Raw genomic sequence first — 15,561 nt, forward strand, 5'->3', positions numbered from 1 at the left:
TTTTTTTTTTCATCAGGCTTATCGATGCCAAAAACATAAAACTTCTATTAGAAATCCACTCACTGAGTTCTTCTTTTGCTTTTTTAAATATTCTAATTCTGCTGAGCAAGAAGTGACTAATGCTGGTTCAAAAAGAAGCTGCATTTACTGTAGCAGAATTAACTCATACATTATGTGATTGTGTTTATTTTTTTCACAGAAATATCTTTAAGGCTGAAACTAATTCAATTGACTTCTCCTTTTTCTCTTAGGTGGGGTCAAAGGGGGTTTAAGTAACAGTGGTGTGTCGGCGAGGTTAGTCTGCAGCAGCAGGGAAAGCATGGTGGCACCTGCATGAGCCCGGCGGGGAAGCCTCGTTTCTCTCAGTGAGTATGTCCTCTTTCAAATAAATCAAAAATGTACTGTCAGTACTGACAGTAGCACAAGTGTTATAGAAAGGTTTATAAGATAAGAATGAACTAAAAGATTATCTGCTGAATAAAAAAAGTCTAATTTATTTTACCCAATTGGAGACAGTAATCTGACAACGAGTTTATCAATCCTAAAATATCGTTTCTGAGATTTTACAACCTTAACTAAAAAGTATAGCCAGACCAAATAAAGCATTAGCTCAGCTCAACTCAAACTTTATTTATAAAGCACTTTTTAATCAACAGGGGTTGACCAAGCTGCTGTACAGGAATCACAGTTCCAGAGCATAAGATAAAAACTGAAAGCTAAAACACATAAACACAATACAAAAAGAAAAATTGAGTGGAGATAAAATATAATAGGTAAATGTTTCAATTAAAATAAAACTTAAAATAAAATAACATTTAGAATAAAATGAAAGCATAGAGTTAAAATTACATTAATGTATCAGTGGGAACATTCATCAACAAAGTAATGAGATGATGTTGGATAGAAAGAATGGCAAAAAAATGAAGTAAAAAAAAAAAAATTGAAACTGGATCCTACACAGCAAAGCCAGCAGCATCAATTTGATGGGTTGCGAATTCTTAGTGTTTCACCAAATTTAAATAAGGCATGCAATACCATTATGTACTGTAAAAGAATATACTGTATCACCTGGCATAAGGCCTCTGTAGTGAGGAAGTACATTCTGCCAGGTCATAAATATTAAATTGTAAGTATACAGAGGGTTTTTGGACCTATGAATTATTACATAGTCCAGTGGCTCTTTACCAGCCATGGAGTGCACCTCGCTCAGATGTCTCTCAGCAGCAAGGCATGTCTGGGGAATTGTAGTTATAGGCCCTGCACATACTGTATAACTGCCACTGATACCAGGAATCCATCATGGTCATTCCAGATACTACGGTATGTGCTATCACTTGAGAGGACTAAGCAACAGTTAGCCTGAAAACAAACAATGATGAAAGCAAAGTAAGAATTACTGAGGCGCCTCCAGATTTTCAATGGAGGAAATCAAAATGAGTCGGTGTCATCTACATTGATGGAACAAGGATGTGAAATTAACCCACCTTTTGGGTCTTTCTCTCTATTCAGTTTTCGTTTGCAATGGATAATCGTGTAACTCAAAAGAGCATTAAGCTGACAGCTAATAGAACTGATTATGCCTGCAGAAAGAGAGTGAAGGAGATCAAAATAAGCATCTAAATGAAGGAAAAGAAGGGACTTCTGCTCCACGCGCTGCATTGTCAGACTAAAGAAATACCAGCTTGGGTGAGCTCTTCTGATGATTAGGGAAAAAAAGAATAATCTCTAGACTGCTGACACATTTCTTTTTAGCAGCACCAGTCTGAAAAAGGCAGATATGCTTAAGAAAAAAAAAGAAAAAATTACAGAGGAAATCTGTGTAAGGTCAAATAACATCCAGCCGCTTCACAAAATAAATCTCTGCTAAGCCACAAACACATAGGATGAGGAGCTGAAGTACTGGCTACAAAAGAAAAAAAGAGGCCAATATTAAATGATTACTGACAACTTAGATAACCTTTAAATTACTGGGTGAAATACAGGACGTGTGTCTACAGTGAGTGTTCTGTGAAAAGAAAAGAGTAAATAAGAAAAGAGATCATGTGCTGTGAGAATAAGTTAAAGCAGTTCCTAAAAAAGAAAGAAAAAAAAAAGATGTTCATATCAATTATTTGGAGGGATTTTTTTCGAGAGATGAAAGAAGTAATTGCGGGTATGGATTTAAGTCCTCTTCCCATTGAATGATCGTTAGCAGCACATTTACCTTTTTATTATCAATGTAATTGTCAGGTTCAGGGGAGGGTGTCACTGTCCTTAGCAGATTTGCACCGTGGAAGTTGGTGAACTTGGGTTAATTTTTTTAAAACTTATTTGTTAAATTGTTTTATTTTAAACTTTCAGGCAATTCTAAGTTTATTTCATATGATAATGTCGAGCTATTTTACATAATTCATCCTTCACTGCTGTTTTTAGAGATTTTTAAACACTGTTTGTTTATTTGGAGGTTAATATTTTTGCCAGTAAAGTTCTGTCAAAGATTAACAAAAAAAGGAGAGGAGTCTGGCTGCAAACCTGCACTGTCAGGACCCAGAGCTGCACTGTCAGGACCCAGAGCTGCACTGTCAGGATCCTGGCAGCAGAGCTCCGCTGTGAGGTCTCCTGCACTGAACCGGAAATTGATTTGAAAAGTTAATATCCCCCTCATTTAACATCCTCGCCTATTTTGCATACCAAAATGGTCAGCAAATTGGGTGAGTAAAACACAGCCCAAGCTGCGTCAGTTCAAACATGACTAAAAGTTGTTTCTTTTTCTCGAAAATAATAAGACTTTTTTGAACAGCAGTAATAAAGATATGCTTGAGAATACGTCTCTTTGTATTACATTTGTTCTACATCATGTCAACCACAAATGCAGAAAATTTCAGACTTCTAGCTGTAACAGTTCCAAAGCTGTAAGGCTTTGAACTTTTGGTGTCACCAGCTTCTCCAAATCTCACCAAATGTGCCAGATTGTGGCAATAGCCGGTAACACGGCTCTGCTTTATGCAACCCAGCCATGTCTACCCTTGTTTGAAACCTTATTCCATTGGCTACAAAGCCAAACAGCCCACGTGGTTTTAACCAATAACAGCAGGACTCTATGAGGCGTAATATTGCTCTACTCTTTGCGTCATTTGCTAAAAGGCAAGGGGCGCTTGTGAGACTTCAAATAGAGTCATACAAATATGCAGACACTTTTCTCTTGTTGGTAAGAAGACAATGTAAAGAAACAAACCAAACATCACAGGCTAACAACTGAGGAAATAAGTAATAGGAAGTAAATATTAACAAGAAGCTAAGAATTAACTATGGCCAGCTAACTTTTCTGATGTCAAAAACTGGATGTTATGTGTCGATTTTGTCATCATGCAATGTTTTTATTATGAATATGCTGGATAACTTCTAATCTGTTGGCCTTTATGGACGAATGGAATGTAAACAATTGAAGATTGGATTTATAAAACAACTTCTGGATGCTGCTATATCGGTGTTAATTGTGCTTTTGTGCTCGCTGTGTCCATAAAATGAACTTGGAGAATCTAAACTTTCCATCAATGTCTAACATATATTGGAAAACATTTTACCGGTGTAATTTTCATGCGTTCTGAGTTGTTAGTTGTAAACGCTTTGAAATGGGTCACCAACAATGCGGTGGGTTTGGAGAGGCTACAGTAAAAGCTATCTCCACGAAGCTAGCTTCCTTTCACAAAAAAGTGTTTTAATGCTTGAAAGTTATACACGAGCACAATTTACTCCCCACCAAACTCCTATCTGGAATAATGGATATGTGCTACACAGAAATAGGTCTCAGTGTTTGGATCGCTGGATGCAAAAGGACATTTGGTCTACAAGACATCCTCTACGACAATGGAGGTTGGCTGTCCTGTGAGGATTTTTGCTTACTACATAATTTAAACTGCTCCTATGCTCAGTTTAACACCGTCATAAACTCTAATCCGGCAGCAAACACATGCTGCACACTATTCCTGAAGGCTTCAGATTAAACTTCAGAAATAAATATCTGAACCTGACTGTGCAGAAGACATTAAAAGCCAGCCATAAACAGTTTATAATTAAATTAAAAGCAAAAAAAGAGCACAAAGTAGTGCATAACTATGAAGCGGAGGGAACATTAAGTGTGGCATCCATTTTTATTCAGCACACTATATTCCCTGCTTGAATCTATATATATATATATATATATATATATATATATATATATATATATATATATATATATATATATAATATGTGTGTGTGTGTGTTCGTGATGAAATAGCATCCTCAAGACCAATGTTTAAACAGTTACGCAATGACACAAGCTTTGAATATCTTATAAAGCACTGTTTAATTCATCTTTGCAAGGGAACGAGATTGGCACAACTGCAAATCTTCAAAGGCATGAATGTTCACCAGACTGATAGGGTGAATCAGAAAACCATTAGTCAGAGAAACAGCAAAGAAACCCATGGTAAACTTCCGTTTGTGGCACAGATCTCCAGCCTTCTCGGAGGAATAAGTCGACAGGATCATTACATATATCACAATACAAGTCTGATATTTATCAAATAAAGACTGAGAAATACTGGGAAAAAGTCCCTGGCAAGTCAATCTGCAACTTGCCATAAGCAAGGTGCAAATGGACTCCCTACATTGGAGCTACATACACAACAAACATGTAAAAGAGGAGGCTTTCTCCTAATTGTACACACATTTTGCAAATAAAGCCAATTTGATTAGAGTATGAAAGGGCTCAGTAAATCTAGCCAAACCCAACCTGAACCGGCAGGCATAAAGCCCACAGAGCCCGAGCCTGACAAGCCTACCTTGGATTGTACACTGCAGAAATTTAAATACAAGTAAGTTTGCCAAGTGGATAATTTATGCTTAAACTAACAAAAACAATTGGCAAAATACTTAACAATTACTAATTCTATGGGCAAATCATGTCATTTAGATTCTCAAATTAAGGGAAAATACACTTATTTGAAAAGATACTTGCTTATTTTCAGATTGGATTTTTGAGCGTTGGCCCGAGCCTAAAGAAAGCCCAGTGTAAAAAAATATCTTTTTGAAGGCGTTACTGCTGGCTTCATGTACACGAAAAACCAAACACACAATCAATTTCATGTTTAATCAATAACTTTGTAGGTGGTACATTTTTTTTATGTCCTCAAACCATGAATTTGAAGAGTATATCAGAATGTGATCTGCATATTCATGCATATTTTTTTTAAAAAGTGCTTGCACATGCTGCCTGCTGAATTACACACACAAAACGCTTTGCACCTTAAATGAAAAACTGTAGGTTTGCTCATGTTTTAATACATGTACATTAGTGAATTACTCACAAGCTGTTTGTTGTGCTTAAAATTAACATCAGGACAGTGATGGCAGCATTTTAATGTGGGGATTATCCACAACATCCAAGCTTCCTGCAGGCAAACTTTAAACACACAATGGAATGGTTTAGTCCAGAACTCATAGAATAGTTTAACCATTCAGTGTGTTAGATTGTTTTCTGTATAGTCAAAGTCCAGACCTAAATCCAAAATGGAATCTGAATTAAAGCATAAAAATGATGCTCATACAGGTAAAAATATTTTAGTTCTGGTTGTTGTATATTGAAATATTGATTTAGAGGAGCTGAACATAAATTCATACCGTATTATTTTGGATTTGTATTTGTTCAATAAAAAAAACAAAAAAAACAAAAAACAAAAACAACACAAAAAATATATACATAACTTTCATTTAACTCTGTAATTATAGATTACCATGTGTCAGTCAGTCACAATAAAAAAAATGTTTATAAATTTATATTAAGATTTTTGTTTGTCAGGCTTATTTAGTCTGTTTGCCGTAAGGAACAAGAGCCAGGGATACTTTTGAATGTCACCTTAAATAGGAGCACAAAAAAATGCAATAAATATAACAAATATCTAACCTTACTTATTATCCACCACAATGTAAATACTGTTTATATATTTATAAAGAAAAAAATATGGATAAACAAAGAAACACATAAGCTGAGAAGCATAACCCAAAATTTGGTGACAAATTTCATCAGCAAGAAGTTACCAGAAAAGCTACACACATCTATAAATCACCACAAGATGGAGCTATACTTCATCATTTCTATTTGAAAAGAATCCACTCTGAACTACTCTGAACATCTTGCACATTTAGCGACTGATTAATGATTAATACCACTGTCTTCAGCTTATTCTAATCTGTCATTTTTTAGCCTTTTTGTAGGTTAAACTTCAACAAGATCTCTGCTGAGTTATTATAGAATATTTCCCACCAATATTGGTGACATCCTTGTTTTATTTCTAAATACTGCACAAGCTGCACTAAATTAAGTTTCACACATCCTAACATTTCCTATTTCATGACAATACATGCATGCATGTTCATAGAGGTGTCTTGATGTAGAAGCTTAGACCTAAATTACAGTTTGAACCAGTAGATGGCAGTCTGTCTATAGATAATCCTCAGGATATTATTTCCTCTTTTGACTTGGCCTGCCACCATCAACAAAAGTTCCTCAGAGGCAACATCTTCTTTTGTGGAGTATAATGTATATTAACCATGGAAACAAACTCTTATTTATGTAGGAAAGAAAAGAAGAACATATGCATGGAAAAGATGAGAATATCAGCTCTTTGACAGTGTTTTACCCTCCCTTCTTTCTTGTTTTCACTTAGATCCCTAATACTTCATCTTTCACAGTTTTACAAAGCCAAATGGCATCACCACCCACCAATCGTACACACTCGCATACCTCCCCGCCATCTGTGTGAGCAGCGGCCCGTGTCTCTTGCACTAGGAGCAGTCGGAGAGCACAAGAGCGAAAGAGAAAGTGTCTCCCGGCTTTCTAGTTCTCCCCTGCTGCGTTGTTGTCTATCAAATGGCCATGCAACAACTTTATGGACGTCTTTCCCTGCCATCATGTCACCTGGATGCTCCACAGTAATGAAAGCACATATCAGTTTTGTTCATTAACTACACTCACAAATGTTGAAGCTTAGCAGGGGGGAAAAATAAACAAGCGCCAATAGTTAATTTATTAAAGTCTCACTGCCACAGATGGCACAATTACAGCCTCTATCCCTTCACTGGGCAGAGTTATTTAGCAGAAAGATCAAACTGCAAAAAGTAGATAATACCTGTCAAGATTACCTTGGATTGAGATGTGGGGAAGCAAAGTGATTTTCTCTACATGGGTCTTAAAGATACATAAAAGCAGAAGTTTATTGTTTCTATGGAAAAGAAAACACCTAAAGTCGAACACTCCACCTAAAGTTGATTAAAATGTGCAGTGAAATATGCAAGGGTTAACATTTAAAGCAGGACACAGTTTTATTTTGAATAAATCTCTGCATTCAGCCAATAGTTTTTATATTTTTTTTCACTTTGTCTTCAGACTTCTCCTCCAAACAAGTGCAGCCATAAGAGCCGTTTTCTATTAGGGTGATAAGAACCAGCAGCAATCAGCAAGGCTTCGGGAAACTGCTCGCAACTATCACTGTGCGTGTTAAAAGCCCAACTTTTATTTCCAACTGAATAAGGATAATTTGAATGCAATAATGACTAAGCATCTTATGCCACCTTGTTTTCTTGCAATGGTGGGCACAGGCTGTCTCTTCAATTAAGCTGCTTAAATGTCTATGAATTAGCTTTATAGAGTTGATGCTAAAGGTGGGAAGGTTAACAGAAGGTGAGATCAGTCAATTATATTTAGTATTAAACGTAACTATGAAGTTTTATTTTTTTTCTTGTTATTTAATATAATTATTTAAACTAGAATTGTTTGTTTCTTTGATTATAAATTTTTTTGTCCTTGCTTTGAAATATTTCTGATTGGTAACTTATTAATATACTGATTCATTGGCTGCTCACTGGCACATTGGGTAGCAGCAAGAAGGTTCCGGGGACAATCTGCATGGAGTTTGCATGATCTCCCTAAGTATGCCTGGGTTCTCTCCGGGTACTCTGGCTTCCTCGCACAGTCCAAAAACATGACTGTTAGGTTAATTGGCTTCTCTAAAAGTGTGTGCATGAATGTTTTTTTGTCCTTTGTCTCTGTGTTGCCCTGTGATGGACTGGCGAGGGTCCAGGGTTTACCCCACCTCTTGCCCGTAGACAACTGGAGATAGGCACCAGCACCCCTCGTGACCCCAGTTGGGATTAAGCGTGTCAGAAAATGGATGGATGGATGGTCAGCTGATATTAGTGCATTCTTATTGTATTGGTTGATATGTGCTAGCAGTGGCATACATACATACAGTAAGTGCATTCAGCAGCCATACTCTGAAATCATGTGGACTGCTTGCATTGCCATTCCCCTCCATTTATCATATATTATTATTTTGTTTGGTTTGTTAACAGATCTTACTTTTTTTTTTATACTGGTACCTGTGTACTGAACTCAAATTTTTCATGATAATGTTTTTTATTTTATTTTTTATTTTTATATATATAGCTAATGTTGGCCTTAATACTGGATGTTAGCCTTGTCAAAACCCTCTTTTCCCATGGGCATAATCCATACTGTTTTTCGTAGTGCAACCAGAAATACATCCGGATTTCCGCTGAATGCACTTTAGGGAATTGTAATGCAATAAATAATTTCCTTAAAAACAAGAGTGTTCTAACCAACATTGTATAAAATAATTTTATTAACAGAATGGGAACATTTAGATCTTTTTTTTAATATTGTTCATCCGACCTAAATACCATGCATGCTCTGAGCAGCCCAGCAAAATATGGCGCTTTTTTTAATCTGTTTTCTCTTTTTTTCTTCTTGTTCTTTAGCTTATTTACTATTCATATATTTCTATTTCAGTTATACTACTTTAGAGAATCTATGACAGACAGGCATCATTGAACCTGTAGATACTTTATAGAAGGACACATCAATAGTTTAACCAATGATTCTGTAGTCAATCTTCATTAATTGGTTTGGATAGAAATAAGTTAAGTAGCTATCAGCTTTGTATTTACCCTGTGTTAGAAAATGGATGCAGAGTCCAGTAAATCAGTCCCATTGAGGTAGCATAATGCTGATGGTTATGACAAACAGGCACAAGGGAGTGATTGAGGGATTCTGAGTTATGGACTGGTGGAAGGATGCCCAGAGCTGGAGAGTCTAACAAATTAAGAAGCAGATTTATCAAAATAAAAAGTCCACCAGACTAAAGCTTCATTACCAGCAAGAAAATCTTTTTGGTTGTGTGTTTTTTTTTTATTATTAAAGATCATGTTATTGATGATAAAGAAACCCTACTTATACATGGACTGAAATACATATCAAAGCTGTTTTGTTGCACTGACAGCATTTCATCATTTAAGTCTGTGACTTTTTGTTCAATTCAGAGTACATTATGTTAAATACTGTTTTCATTTTGCTGTGTTCATTATTTTGCCTTTGTGAAAAAAAAAACAATCATTCATTTATATTGATTGCCAGCCATGATAATATAATCAGGCGTAAAGTCTGACAAGGCTGGCTGCTCCGATAGATCAGACCTGCTGACTATAGAGCTATGCACAGGTCATAAACCCTCACCTTCCCTGTTTGACCCTCACATCCATTTGGCTCTGTTCAATATGAATGCAAATAACTCTGCATTTTTGGTGACATGTTTATGGTTATCTCTGTATCTCCCCCTTAGTCTGCCTGAATGTGCTGATGTTACTGAGCTAATGGGATCAGAAAAGAAAGCCTATTGCTCAGCTGTGGTCAGCTCACACCCTCCAAAATCTTATGCTGCAACTCCCGCAAAGCATAAACGGAGGCATCAGAGCATGCCCATGCTTGCACATATACAGTATGCATGCCTACATGTCCTCTACCCCAGTCACTTGTGTATGCATTGAGCTGATAAGTACTGCAGTTCATTTTCTCCATGGCAAAGCACAGTAAAAAAAATAAATAAATGGGGAGTAATAATTACTTGAAGGTGGGTGGGGTGAGATTCTGTGCCGGTGCAGGAAGGGAGGGACAATACGAGCTTGGCTAAATATGCTTGATTGCCTTCTGAGTTTCATTGCTGTGTAATGAAATATGGCTGCCACAGACACGGGCTCCCTTCACAGTAGCCTTTCTTGTCACTTTCTCCTTTGCTTTTTTTTTTTCTCCATTCTACTTATTGACTCTTATGTTCGGGCTTTTTCATCTTTGCCTCCCTGAGTCCATCAAAGCATTTGTTGCCACTGAATATTTATCTTGGCTATAATGTAATAATTATGGAAGTCAAATCCTGCCTAACTGAGTATTCCTTACTGCAAGCACTAAAAAAAAGATCCCTGCCTTATTATTCAGTTCTACAATTTAATTTGTGAATTTATTAGCATGAACAAAAGGGGATTCTAATAACTGTGGTAACAGGAAACTCAACAAAACCCACAAGGGCGGAGGTCTGGCTGCAGGTGCCAGGAAGCAACCATATCCTTAGTCTCTTAATTATGACCATTTGCATATTAGAAAAGTAAAGATCATGGTTAAAAAAATAAATAAAAATACTTGTTGGCAATAAGGAAACCCTCTGGCAAATACCAACTTAATCTTAGGGACCAACAACCAATATATTAATTATTAAATGTATAAAAAGCCTCTGGTAGAACAAGATAAAGAGTTATCTTTGCCAGTGAAGAAACAGCTGTGACAGGGAGTTAGTTATGGAGTAGTGTGACATAGTAACACATTTTAACATGGGATATGATTATATTAGGGAGAAATTGTGATGAACTAAAATATGTGTAGATGTTTATAATCCACAATTGTGTTAGTAACCTTCTGAAATGGGTCAGAGAATATTAGTCACATTCAATGTTAGCAATGCTTTTTTAAGAGGAAGCCTTAAGAGGAAGGATCACTTTAGAAAATGTCAGGCTGTAAAGAAAGTAACAGAAGGCTATAAAATGTAAAACTTCTGCAAACAAATGGCCTACTCATGATTATGTGTTAATTATTTCTTTTTGGTCTGCTCAATAAAATACATTTTTTTTTTAAATCTATTAAATCTAACAACAAAACACTCTTAAGGTTAAATATTTAACCTAATCAGCAAGCTTTGATGGCACATTTCATAGAAAATGCAGATAAATATGTTATAAAAAGAATCGATCTTAAGAATCATTATGTCAACACTTGAACTGATATTAAATTATTATACTGGATATAGTTTGAATATAATAGATAACTATGAAACTTACTGTTTAAAGATGCATTTTTAAGTTTTTATGGAAAACTTTACTACTAAAACAGTGTTTGATAAGCAGACTGACCCCTCAGTAATTCAGCACCAATAGATCTATGAGCCTGCAGCCTATTTTCAAATGAATGTACTTCAGGTAGGAAGTTCCCCGCTGTTCTGCAGATGTGACATCAAGCGTGTCCATGTTAAATAGGTCAAATCTAGCAAACAATGAAGTGGTAATATTCAAGATGAGTTTAGTGGATATTTAGATGTGATTGGCATCCAGTGACATCAATGGCAACTCTATGTAAGGAGAAAAATGTAAAAACAAAAAGACCTTGTGAAATATGAACCCAACCTGCGTGGACAAGCAGAAGAGTGCTGCAGTTCTGTGTTTTGGCCACAGGTGGAGGTATCATTAGAAAATTCCGTAAAGCCTCTGTAATACAAAAAATGGTATCATAAACATAAAACTAACAACTTTAACAGATTTTCTGATGGTGACTGAGACAAAAGGGGACATGATAAACTCATACTGTAGTTGAGGAAATAAAAAATTATGTTTGCTTTGCATGATAAAAATACATTCTGGGACGACTTATGTAAAAGACACCACACATGGGGGGGGGGAAATGGGAATTTATGGTCAGATGTGTCTAAAACCATACATATGGGCCTTCATACAATACAGAGCATTAATTTTTCAAATCATCCCAGACACATCATTCCCCCTGTGAAACATGTTTTGGGAATACTTTATTCAGCAGGGAAGCTTGTCAGAGTTGATTAAAGATGAATGTCTCTAAATGCAGGGCATTCCTAGAAGTGTCCCAAAATATGCAGCCACAGAAATAATGTGATTGTTTCTATCAAAGGCTGTTCATAGATTTGACTTTTTGCATTATAGACCAGATATGAAAAAATAATTAAAAATCTAAAGCAAGACAGGAATTGATCAAAAGTCACTGTACACCAACCTAATTGATCCAGAGCTCTTTTATAAAGCGTTTCTGCAAGATTTCAACATCAAACACAAGTTTGAGATTTTTATTTGCAAAAAAAAACAAAGCACTTCTAATGCAATATTTTTTGTTAATCGAAATAGGTGGTTTGCATTTGAAACATGCCCAAAGCATGTATAGAAAGTATTTTGCAATACAAACTATATAGTACTGTATATATGTCTGTAATCTCACCACTTCATGGTATTTTATAACATGTATTTATAATGAATAAAATATTTCATGTAGGAATTAAGAATCTAATTTGGCATCATGAAGCCATTATAAAATTTTGTCAAGACACTTGGCTTACCTTATACACAAATTGAACACAAAATAAATCACTTTTAAGAGTAACGAGAATCCCCTGAAGCCTCCAGGAAGTCTTTAAAAAGTAAAACTCATTCATGAATAATATTCAAAACAACTGGAAATTGTTTTAGAGTGCTAATAAAGAATGAGAATGAGAATACCTTCCTTTCTTTTCATTTTTAATCTTTTAGTTTAACAGCATTATTAGGGCTATAATCTCTCCTCTTTCTTTTTTTTTTCATTCTTGCAGTTCTCTTCCCTGAGATGTCAACCACAGGATGAAGCCTGCAGCAGGTGAGGACATGTGATGCCTGGAACCTCTGTTTTGATCTGTTTGCATAAATTTCCCACGATGCTTTTAAAGGGTGCTCACATGCTGCTTTTTATTAACGTCAGCCGAGGATTTAGGCTGATCGCGTCTGCACGTATCCATCTTTGTTATTAAGAGGAATTGCCCATCTCGAGTGCCAAGACAGCCTAGAGAATATGTCAAATGACATCCAATCAAGAGCTGAGCTGAATCTCTCTCCTGTCTCCTGACCTGAAACTGTGTGTGTGTGTGTGTGTGTGATGGGGAATGGGGGGGCAGAATATATCTGGCAACCTAAACCTTTTCTAAAGTGACTGAGGGAGTGAGAGAGACTGACTGGCACTGATGGGACCAGACTGGGACTGTGCGATGCCTGCGTGCTGCGCAAGGCCCGGGCCTCAGAAAGCTTGATTGATAGAGTGTGATGAGACCGTCACAGAGCAAGGAGAGCAGCTCAGAGATAGGCTAGATGGAGGTAGGGAAGTGGGTTGACCAGTGGAGGGAGATAGGGGGAAATAAATTTGAGAACACGTGAAGGATGAAGTGGGGGAATGAAGTGGCGGGATAGAATGTGTTTTGGACACATGAAGGATGTGGAGGGATGGAGTGGGGGAGGGGAAACTCTCAATCAGATACTGAGAGGCTGAAGGCTTCACTTGGATGTCACTCAGATCTTCAGTTCAGTTGCTGCTCTATGAGAGCATATATGTTAAAAAGTAAATCCAAACAGTGAAATAGGTAAATATAAATTTTTGGAAAAAAAGGGGAAGTAATAATATTTTGGCTTTATTTATTTATTATAGCTTAAATTAATGATACGTATAGGATAATTAACTTTACTGGTCACTGCAAATGCATAATGCTATGAAATCTGAAGTAAGGTTTAGCCAAACATCTTGGGTCAGGGGTGTTGCCTGAGGGACCAAGAGTGACAGGCTGTGGGGTTTGAACCAGGTACCTGCACCCTTCTGAGAACACTAGTGCTCTACTCTGTCCAAAAATGAAAATGTATTTAATGACTACATTGATGACTGCAGTAATTAATAAAAAAAAATTATAAAAATGTTTTAATAAATACTTATAATACAATATTTTGTTGTATTTACAGATTACAGTTAATGAAAGCCCTGGATCTAAATTAGCAGAAAACTGGATTATTTCAAAATAAATAGTTTTTAATGTAATACCCCCCCACACACGCACACCCACACACAGCCATATCAAGCCAAAAGAGGTCATTGCTTATCATGCCAGCTATTCAAACACTTCTTTATCATAGTACTTATTAAAAAGTTGTTGGGAAAGAAAAACTATGGGACATAGGCATAAGAACATGTCATATGTTAGCAAGATTAGCAAGATAATATACAGCTTAGTGGAAGAAAAATGTTAAGAAGAAAAAAGTGCACAATTAACAAAGTGGTATTCAGGGCGACACACAACAGTGTGAGCAGAGCTGTGCATGCGTGTGTGATTGTAAGCTGTTGTCCGGCAGTTGAAATTCTACTGCAGGTTTATGAAAGGATGATAACTACACTAGTAGTCTTACTCATCATTGGGACAGTTTGTCTCCTTTGCAGGTGAGTATGTATGAACTCTGGCATACAGGGAGTACATGGAGTTCCTTCTGCTACTCCAGAATTTAGAAACAGGACTTTTCAAACCTGCATCTGACTCTCTAGCAGAGATCATTTGTCATGATCCTAATTCAGGGAAATGGAGGCCAGCTTCTGTGCATTCAGGAATTTAAAAAAGGGGTGATGGGGTTGTGTCCAACAGCAACCTAAAGACAAGACCTCAGTAGGATGCCCCTGCACACCCTCATCTTTGCCAGTGTACAGTCTCCTTTGAATTGGAATCTTTACAGGCAAATATCAGGTTCCTTACAGAACACAAGATGCCTGCTTGATTTCCCTGACAGAAACTTGGCCTTTATTCTTAGGTCAAAAAAATCTGTAAAAACCGAACTTCCACCCACTAAAACAGCTGCTGAGGTGAGCTGTTTATGAGAAAACAATTAGAACAAAGCAGAATACTAACCTATATTCTTGCCCTTAAAGTATCTCACAAGTTTGTTCTGGGTCCAAGAAAGCATATTTGTTAACAACCTATTCACGCATTAACCACTGCTGTCCACAACTAATACATATAACATAATGCTTTCTGAGGAAAGCTTTTGCAAAGTATTATAGGTTAAATCTGCTCGTCTCGTGACCATCATTGTTCACTTCTAGTTCTACAAGTGCATTGTGGGACATTTTGAGTTCACTACCTTTTTATCCACTAGATATTTGGACTCGCATAAAATGGCATAACTCCTATATAGTACTCTATCATGGGATTAGGTGAAGGAAACCATACTTGAGCGTCGTTGGGTTCTGCTGTTGACAACGGAATCCACCCAGCAACTCCAGGACTGCTTCTTCTGTACAGACCGGGACTTGGCTGTTGTCATTTGCTCACAGTTGGGTGAACTGACTGAAAATGTCACTTTATATATTATTTCTGTGGGCATCTTATTGTTCCAAAGAATCTAAATGATGTGTTTCCTAACAATACGTTATGTGGGACTCAATCAGTTTAAGGTGTTTTTTAATGAGAGCAGTATTTGTGTTTAATGAAGAGGGTGTTGCAGGGAACTGCAAAAAAAAAGAAGCAAAAATGGAACTTAAACATAATTAAATAACATACAAGAGTAACACTCAAAATTTCCTGATATCTGAAAAGTCCTGCCTTGCATGATGGGTGACAA

At 36.6% G+C, this 15,561-nt stretch overlaps 1 protein-coding gene across 2 annotated transcripts in view; it reads left to right on the plus strand.

Annotated features, from left to right (window-relative positions):
* ptprd (protein tyrosine phosphatase, receptor type D) overlaps nucleotides 1–15,561 on the plus strand; it is a 420,350-nt gene that overhangs the window by 75,023 nt on the left and 329,766 nt on the right. For both annotated transcript variants that reach the window (XM_015393658.1, XM_015393659.1), the window contains exons 3-4: nucleotides 252–365; nucleotides 12,750–12,793. The gene's annotated coding sequence lies outside the window, so the exon portion shown is untranslated. The remainder of the gene's footprint in view (nucleotides 1–251; nucleotides 366–12,749; nucleotides 12,794–15,561) is intronic.

The sequence above is a fragment of the Cyprinodon variegatus genome, unplaced genomic scaffold (genome assembly GCF_000732505.1).
Source record: "Cyprinodon variegatus isolate N-32 unplaced genomic scaffold, C_variegatus-1.0 Scaffold652, whole genome shotgun sequence".
NCBI classification, from domain to species: domain Eukaryota; kingdom Metazoa; phylum Chordata; class Actinopteri; order Cyprinodontiformes; family Cyprinodontidae; genus Cyprinodon; species Cyprinodon variegatus.